At 35.9% G+C, this 9,445-nt stretch overlaps 1 long non-coding RNA gene across 1 annotated transcript; it reads right to left on the bottom strand.

Moving 5' to 3' along the window:
- Positions 1-3,205: 3,205 nt before the first annotated feature.
- On the bottom strand, positions 3,206-8,936 carry LOC120318523. Its single transcript, XR_005559529.1, has 3 exons — positions 8,782-8,936; positions 7,048-7,180; positions 3,206-4,394 (listed from the first exon to the last, which is right to left on the bottom strand). It is a non-coding gene; the product is annotated as an uncharacterized LOC120318523 (long non-coding RNA).
- Positions 8,937-9,445: the final 509 nt, after the last annotated feature.

The raw sequence follows: 9,445 nt of genomic DNA, 5'->3' as shown, positions 1-9,445 counted from the left end.
TCTCAGTCACTATTGATTGCACTATTGCAACATGCTTTACATAGGACTGCTCTTAAAGACCATCTAAAAGCTATAGTTGGTCCAAAATGCAATGGCACAGGTACTTACAGATGTATCTCTTTATGCTCATGTAACCTTGCTACTCTGAGATCTGCATTAACTTCCAATAGGCATCCAGGGACAATTCAAGGTGCTGGTTATCAGCTATGAAGCCTTACCTGGTATATGAACAAGTTACTTGCAGGACTGCCGTCTCTCAAAAACATATGCCTATGGCATAGGGAGAGCATTTTCCTGATACATTCTTATAAATCTTGTCATCTTACGGAACCAGGAAGTGTGCCTTTTCTGTGATTGCCTTTGTTCTCTGAAACAATCCCTCCCATATATGTATAATTATATACATTTAATAAATTAATAAAGAAAATAAAAATAAATCCAACTTATTTTTAATGCCTGACTTTCCTCCCCGGCATTAGAGGCCAGTTGAGTGGAGTCCCCTTTTAGATTCCCATGGTCTTTGGTCTTTGGTTGCCATTTTTATATTTTGTATTTTATATTTAGATATTGTTTTTGTTTTGTGTATTTTGGGGAAATACTGTTTGCTTTTTGTTGTATGCCATCCAGAATCACCTTGTGTGAATTGGGCAACTTTATAAATCTAGTAAATAAATAAATAAGCCTACGTAATCCTTGAGTAAAAGAAAAAAATTGTTTATAAGCAAAAGCTACTAAAGGCCACGTAACTAAGCATCAGAATTATACTAGGGAAAAAATAAGACAGAAATAGTAAAAAAATAATTTCACTGGAATTAAAAATCTTAAAATACTTATTGTCAGTTAAATCTAAGATTTACATAAGCAAACTCTCATAAGCCAAAATCTAAATACTTAAAGACAGATAATTGGCCTTGAAGCAAAGTGCTACAATTAAAACATAGTGTCTTCAGATAACAAATCCTAGAGCTAGAGGAGGGTCTCCAAATGCTTACAAATGTTTCAAATGTGGAGTCAGAAGAAGGAAAATTAAATCAAAAGCAGTGAACATCCTATTCTTGCCTTTGGCTCCTTCATCCTCTTTCTTCTCTGCCCCCTATTGTCCAAAGAGTAACATTTATTTAAGACATTTATGCTGTTAAGTATTCACTCAATATCAGTGTTTGAGCAGTGGACAAGGGAAGGCTCTTCCAGCATTATTAGGGAGTTGAAAAAGTCAAAGACAGCAGCCACAACCATGTGATCAAAGCCCTGCCTCTTTTCACTTTCAATTTTGGCAGGTGGCCTGATTGTAGCTTTATCATAAATTTTTTGAGCCCCACCACAGACATCCCTGTGCATTAGGCACTTCCCAGTCTTATCTTAAATAGCCATATGTTCATGTAATCAGGAAAGAGAAATATTTGCAAGTTGCTGTTCATGTATAAATGTTCCACTACAGCAGTGGAGCCCTGGAGTAATTGGCAGTTGCACTGCATTGTTCATTATGCTTTAGACTAGGATGGTAATTGAGACATCAGCAATGGTCTTTAAGAGAAAGCTAACAAAAACCCTGGAACTTCAGAACCATCCTGCAATACGTTATTACTTCATTCAGTTTGGTATAGTCAGTTTGGCTAGAAACTGGGAGAGTGAGTTCTAGTCCCATCTTAGGCACAAAGCCAGTTGAGTGACTTTTGAAAGTCACTTTTTCTCACCCCTGGGAAGAAAGTGATGGCAAACTATTTCTTAAAAAAACTTGTCAGGAAAACTGTAGGGACTCATCCAGGGAATCTCTGAGAATCCGATATGATTGAATGGAATGGGAAGAAAACATTCAATCTACAAAAGTTGTAATTAGTGAAGAAAACATTCAATCTACAAAAGTTGTAATTAGTGAGCTCCCATAAAGGTCAATTCACTGCCTGTCACAAAATCATATATCCTTCCTTTCCTTACTCTCTCTTCATGGATGGGAAATCTGAGAAGAAAAATATCAGTTTCTGCAGAAACCATGAACTGTTTAGGCTTTAGTATTCTACTACTTTAAGTTGAATATAGACTAGATAGTAAAGAAGACTAATTTAAAAAGTCCTTTTTCATATTCACATGTCAGTCCTGTCCATGGCCCTTGGTGCTCTTGTTCCATTTGGACCACATCTACCATGGTCCTGATTAGTGGATTCTCCTCCTTCTTTACCTCTCTCTCTCTCTCTCTCTCTCTCTCTCTCTGTGTGTGTGTGTGTGTGTGTGTGTGTGTGTGTGTGTGTTTTAAATGTGTACTTCATTTGGGCTAAAAGAGAAAACTTTTGTCAATTTCATATGGCTAAAAAACCCAGATTCATCCTTTTCTTGTAAACAAAGAGATCCACAATGCACTATTTCATAACGAAGTTGTAAAAAATAATCTCAAAGTGTTTCTCTTTTTATTGATGAACTTGTTTAAAAAAATGGTCACAGGGACCAGGGACCAGAGATGAGGGATTGTTCCTGCCACAGCCACAGCAGACAATAACCTATTGGAGTGGAGGTGTTGCCTCCAATAAAATGAAATTCAGTAGGCAAATTGGGCAGGGCTGTTTGAGCCAGCATAAGCCAGAAAGCATTAACATTGATATGTGGTAGAAAAGATTGATGAAGATCACTTTTCTGGTAAGCTGAGGCTGGTAGGTCAGTGGCCCTCCTCATGCTAGGGAAAGCTGGTTATGTGGATAAATCGTTTGTTACCATATCTATGAAACAGTTTGAATTCAATGAACTTTGGAAGAATCCTGTTTTATTCAAACTGTTACTTCTTTTTGAATTAGTTTGATTTAAAGCACACTTTTTAAAAAGAAAGGGTTCCAGAGGTACAATCTCAACTAATTCATAATAGTAAGATATTAGATATGTCTATGGAGATTCTCAGTCATCCAGATCATGGTTGTCCCAATGGTGCTTTTTCAAAAAGCAATTGGACTTGAAGATGTTTCACTTCTCATCCAAGAAGCATCTTCAGAACTGAAATATATTCAGAGCTGAAGATGCTTCTTGGATGAGAAGTTAAATATCTTTAAGAGAAAAAACAAAGAAAGTCCAGTTGCTTTTTGAAAAAGCACCTTTGGGTAATAGAGATGCTTTCTTCAGCCTGCTCCTCTTGTTATAATGGATGGGATGAAATGGTAGGATTTGTCATCCAATACATCTTGAAATCGTCTGAATGGGAAAATCAATAATAAACACTCTCAAATCTGCTTTAAGATCTGTATTTTATTTGAGTTTGTTAGTAGGTTTTACAAGACTAAGGAACATTAATAGAAAAAAGGCGATAACATTCAGTGTAAATGCATAAAGTTTTTTTTTATGTTCAAACTCTCATGGGCATGCCTGAAATTGCAGACTTCACAATTTATACTGCTTTTGAAAAAAAAAATGACTTCTTTGAACAGAAAAAAGACAATATCCATGTTTATTGCCGACTTATAGACCCCTTATGAACTTTTTGCATGATATGGGGAAAAATGAATTTATAATTTATGGGTTTGATGATTAGACCGGATAGATTCTAGAAAGAAGAGAGACATATTGTAACCATAAAGTAAGAGGCAATTGTATAATTGTACTTATAACTACTGTAAAGAAGATTTGAAGCAACTTCTTTGTTTCTCTTTCCTATCATTTTTATTTTAGTTCTTTTTTTTCCTTCTTGCACTTTTAGCTTTTTCTTTTATTTCTTCTCTTTTTGTTTTTTTTACTTGAAATTAGTTTGTATTAGTTTTTATCTTTCTCTTTAAAAATCTTTAGAGGGAGACAGAGATGATAGATATAGAAAACTTTTGAGGAGAAAAAAGGTGGAAGCCACAAGAAACAAGTATATGCAAATGAAGCAGAAGGTGCATAATTGTGCAGATATTTAAATGAGATATATTTTCATGCATATCACAAGGGAATAGATTATACTAGCTCTGTAATTTATTTTTTGTAAGTAAAAATGTAAATTTCTTCCACAGAATTCCAGAAAAGTAAGTAGTTTCTTGTCCCTTCTTTATTGCCTTCCTTTGTTTAAAATATCCATAACCTGTTATCTTTTGACATTACAGCCTATTTCTAAAATTTACCTAATTATTTCTTAATTTGGGATCAACTTTTATTTCCAAATTTCTATACAGAGAACTCTAACTGATTTATTTAATCGTTTCTGAAACTTCCCCTTAAGTAAAAAAAAATGAATAATTTTAAAAGGAGAGGAGAAGGTGGACAGGAGTGTGAATTTATTTGCAGAACATTATGTCTGTTTTGTAGTCCAAACAAATAACTCTTTATTCTTGACTTTGAAGCTGAAGCCACCAATTTCCAAAGTCAGCATGTATTTCTCTAGAATCCAGAAGTCTTGCTTTGTCTATGGTTGAGTTGATTACCACCTTCTCTGATTCCAAGGACTAGAAAGAGAGAAAGAACAGTTAATTACAATACAGTATTTTTTTGCCTTATACAAACTTAAAAAGTAGTTATTCTGTCCACCATCTATTTGCTCTGCCATTGTAGTAATTAATAGAAAGGTAGTCACATAAGCAGAAGCTGGCTTGTTTTATGTCACTCTAAAAAGTGAAATGAATAGAAAGGTTTGGAAGAACATCTGTGCAATATAATAAATGTAAAAGCTAGAGGCATACACTTGAGGAGGAAGTTGATTTAGTTGATCTTCAAAGCTTCTTTGAATTCTAATAATTTAATCTGATCTGAAGTGCTAATAAAGAGAAGGGTTTCAATAAGAAGCCAAATCAGATATAAGGTACATTCTGCATAAAAGAATCTCTTGGGATAATTTATCTCCTTGAAGTTTTGGAATCATGAGATTTGGAAGTTTCTAAAGTAAAATTTCCATAACTTTGCTTTAATGGTGCAGTACTGGTAGGGAAAACAAACAATTGCTTGCCTTTTGTTTGAATGGAACCTTATTTAATTTGTGATTCCTAACCATAATAGTTGAAATGTAATTATGCTTCTATATTTGCATTTCTCTAAACCAGTGATGGTGAACCTTTTAGAGACCGAGTGCCAAAACCCGCCTCTGCCCTGCCCACTTGCAGGGCCACCCATCGCCTCCATGGCCTGCCACAGCAGATCGCCCAGGCGGCCCAACAGCACCATGATGGCCATGTCCTCCGCCTGGGGCCCACAGCATCATCTATGCACGACGGGGCACAAGAGCAGAGTCTTGTCCCTGCTGTCTGCCTGTCATGTCTTTGGCTGCGCTGCTCTGCATGGGCCACGCCCAGGGATGACTCTGCTCCGGGAGGGCTGCTGATGAGGAGAGGGCCATCGGGGGAGGCGGGGCTGGGGCGACGACGCACGTGCCCACAGAGAGGGCTTTGAGTGCCCCCTCTGGCATGTGTGCCATAGGTTCACCACCACTGCTCTAAACTTTCAAATGTATTTTTTAAAGAAAAAAAATACATTAGGGGAAAACGCTTAAAAATATGAATAGTAGTAGAATTTATTTATTTATTTATAATTTATTTATTTTCTGCTCATTTCAGATCTAATAATTATGGGCAATGTTCAAACTTGAATTTTCTTAAAAGAATTGTTTACAAAACTACACCAAATTAAGCAAAATTGCACACACACAAAATGTAAATATTAGAATATTAGAATGTTTTTGTCTCCAAGCCTTTAATCAAGAGCATTAGTTATTCTTCTTTGCATTTTTTCCAAAGTCTCAACATCTTTTTTGTAATGTGGTGACCAAAACTGGATGCAATATTCCAGATGTGGTTTATAAAGCAGTACTAATACTGATTTTGATTCTATGCCTCTGTTTATACAACCAAGGATTTTATTAACTTTTTTGGCTGCTGCCGCACACTGCTGGCTCATGATTAAATGATCATCCACTAGGACTCAAGGTCCCTCTCATAGTTACTGTTTTTGAGCCAGGTTTTGCCTAATCTGTACTTGTACCTTTGGTTTTTCCTGTCTAGGTGTAAAACCTTGCTTTTCTCCACTCTAAATTTCATTTGTTGGATAGAGCCCATTTTTCTGTTAGAGTTAATTATCAATTATATCAATGGAACCAGTTTGGTCTATTGGTTAAGTCACCAGGCTAAAAAGTGGGAGAGCATGAATTTCAGACTTGCCTTAGCCATCGTGAAAGCCAGCTGGGTGACTTGGGCCAGCCACTCTCTCTCTCTGAGCCCAACCCACCTTACAGGGTTGTTGTTTTGGGGAAAACAGGAGGAGGAAGGTATGTCGGATATGTTTGGTGTCTTGAGTTATTTGTGCAAACAATAAAGGCAGGAAATAAATAATCACAAAAGAAATGCATACAAAAGCAGAACTGGCAGCTGGATAGATTTTTAAGAAATCTTATTAAGAAACAGGATAACAAATCATTATGAACATTTAAATCAGTGAGACTTACCATATTTTTCCGTCTATAAGACACACCTTTGTATAAGACGCTCTGGCATGCGAGTTTCTCCTTGCTGATTAGCTGTTCAGCGGAGCGCTGAACAGCTGAGCCGGCAAATCCAGAAATTCCGCCAGCCGACAATCTTGCCTCCTCCCCCCTCCCATTAGTGGCAAGCCCACAGGGGCTTGGCACCTGCACCAGGTGGCATGGCAACCCACAAAGGCATGCCCTGGGCTGCGGAGGTTACCATTATTTTTCCATGTATAAGACACTGCACTTGTATAAGACACAGGGTATTTGCAGCAAAAAATAGCGTCTTATACACGGAAAAATACAGTATTTTGAGAAGATATTTTGAAATATTTCCTTCTTACACACACACACACACACACACACACACACACACACACCTTCTACCCATTACCTGAAAATCAGAGTGTTAAGGAAAATAAGATAAAACAATTCAAAAGACAAAAGGCAATATTAGCCTGTAGATGCTTAGTCCGGAACTCAAGAGTGGAAAGCCAGATCTTCTAAAGTCAAGCAAAATTGGTGTCAACTTGGACACCACAAGAGAAAATGTCCCGTCTTGTGGCATACATAAAACTTTTCTATTAACAGTCAAAATTCCTGGATTTACTTGGTCCTTTTAATAAATACAATGACTTTTGACTTACGATTTACAGCAAACCAGCCTTCCCCACTGACATGTCCCTCCAGTAGGTAAAGTCTGCCCAGGGCACTGATATTTACAGAATCCATGATGACTCCTCCTGCATTCTAAGGTATCAGGGGCAGGCTGAGAATTTCCTGTCACAATCAACAAAAACAATGAGTTTATATTGACGCCTTCCCTATTCATCTTTCTCTTAGAAGTTTTATTTGGAGATGGAAGCTAGGATGAGGGGATAGTGAGGTACTACTTGTCTAGGTAGCCTGGCTTTAGATTTCCTGTTATCACTGAGATACTTCAAACCACTGTTTCTCAGGGTGCTGTGCATCAATTCTATTGCTTTTTGGGGTTCCTGCCCAGTTGGAGTGATGCAAAGCTCCCTGACCAAACAAGAAACTTTGTAGCTTCATTTCCCTTTTTAAAGTGATGGGCATCATCAAAGCAAATTAGCTTTCTGAAGCTTTTTAAAAGCCACAGGCCAAAGGGGGTTCAGGAAATTCAGGTTTCTTGAAATTAGACTTTCTGGCAAGCTCCCAGGTTTCCTAACCTTTGTAAAATGTTTAACTATCTGAACACAGTATTACCTGTAGGTTATGACAACATTGAAGTCAATATACTGATTAACCTGCCATTCAGAAGTGAAAAAAGAATAATTTGATTAGAAATAAGTAAAACACTTTGCTGCCATCTGATGGTAGTCCTATTAATGTTGCATTATTTGATATAATAAATAACTAATATAATTATAAACTTTTTTTAAAAAAAATGAGACAAGTCTTTTGAAAAGATACTAAATAATTCCAATTATCAATTAGTCAATAGCTTACAATTATCTACAGTGGGTGGGTAAAATGTTATACTAGTCCATGAAGCAGCTGGGTATTTATTTTACTATTTTTATTTGCTAGATTAGGCACTTTCAGGGGAACCAAGAATCCCATTATTGTATTTATTTCTTCTTTTGTCCCTGAAAAATATTTAATAAGATCAAAGCCCTTATTATAAAACTAATGCTTTAATGTATCCCCTTCCTTTATTTTCTCATTCATTTCAAATATTATATTTGTCTTGCTGCCAGAAGTTGTGGATGCTCCACGTTAGAAGTTTTTAAGAGGAAATTGGACAACCATTTGCCTGATATGGTATAGGATCTCCTACCTGAGCAGGGGATTAATCACAATGCTTGTTACATTAATATTCAAAACTGTAATTACTATTGATAGAATATTCACATATCTTCTCTATAATCATTATTCTAATCTGTATTCTAATATAATAGAATATTAAGAATCTAAAAGTATTATATAAATATTGTTTTATTGAAATAATATACTGTATTAAAATGGAGAAAAAATGGCCATTTTAGATGGCCTGTATGACTAGATTTAATAATATGTTAAAGGCTGAACTATTTCTTTATTAATACTTTATAAATATATCTCTATTTTCTCCAACTGTCATTCATTTAATTACTGTTTTAAAATATGTTTATTAAATTTGCAATATTATATTTTATTGTACTTTATCATATCTTTTATCTGTTATTCTTTACCAATAAAATATTTAAATTCCTAAAAAATATTGAATTTTTGACTGTCAGTTCTAGGGCAAAGATCTCATGTCTTCCTGTATAAAGAGCTGTGCATATTAATTTTACTTTATAAATACTCTATTTGTAGTATTTAATTTAATGTAAATATTTTACTCTGTATCTCTCTTATTTTTCCCCGTCTCTTACCTGGAATAATTTGACTGAAGAACAAGAGAGCAGCAAACAAAAGGAAAAGGGTCTTCATGGCTGAAGGCTGATGTTCTCCAGATGTGTTACACTCTAGGCTGCTTGAAGTTCTTAGGAAAAGAAGGGGTCTGTCTATATAAGACTTTCAGAGAACTATGACATCATGAAACTTGAGAAAAACCTTAATCATTAATATATTTTGGGAAACCCAGTTTATTCCATTTCTAAATGCAAGGGCAGAATTGCAAAATGTCTGATGTAATGCATCAATTGCTCTAGACCATGGAGTACAGCCAGGTAAATGAGGTAACGTTCGCCAGATACAGAAGACTACTTTTGCAAAATGGTTGTGATGCCAGAGATTTTGCCACACAGTCTCATCTATGCTAGCCTTGAATCAGACTGAGACAGAAGTTATCATTATTAAGCTGGAGAATCTGGAGGATTTTTCCATTATTACTCCACATCCATATTGTTAATGATTTTCAAATGGCATTTATACTGCATAGTGATGTCACAGACTGTAGGAGTATAATCTGATGATCCAGAGCTGAGTGCAGCCATAGAAAGTCTTGGTTACTTTTATTTATGACCCTCTAACTACTCCTTAGGCTGCTACTAAATTGCATTTTCAAGGAGATAGGAAATGTGCAATTTGTCAGGA

The sequence above is a fragment of the Crotalus tigris genome, unplaced genomic scaffold (assembly GCF_016545835.1).
Source record: "Crotalus tigris isolate CLP2741 ecotype Arizona unplaced genomic scaffold, ASM1654583v1 scf7180000017598.18339901613:2243638, whole genome shotgun sequence".
In the NCBI taxonomy this organism is placed as follows: domain Eukaryota; kingdom Metazoa; phylum Chordata; class Lepidosauria; order Squamata; family Viperidae; genus Crotalus; species Crotalus tigris.
Note: the sequence above shows the minus strand (reverse complement) of the source record. Positions and strands in the feature narration are given on the sequence as shown.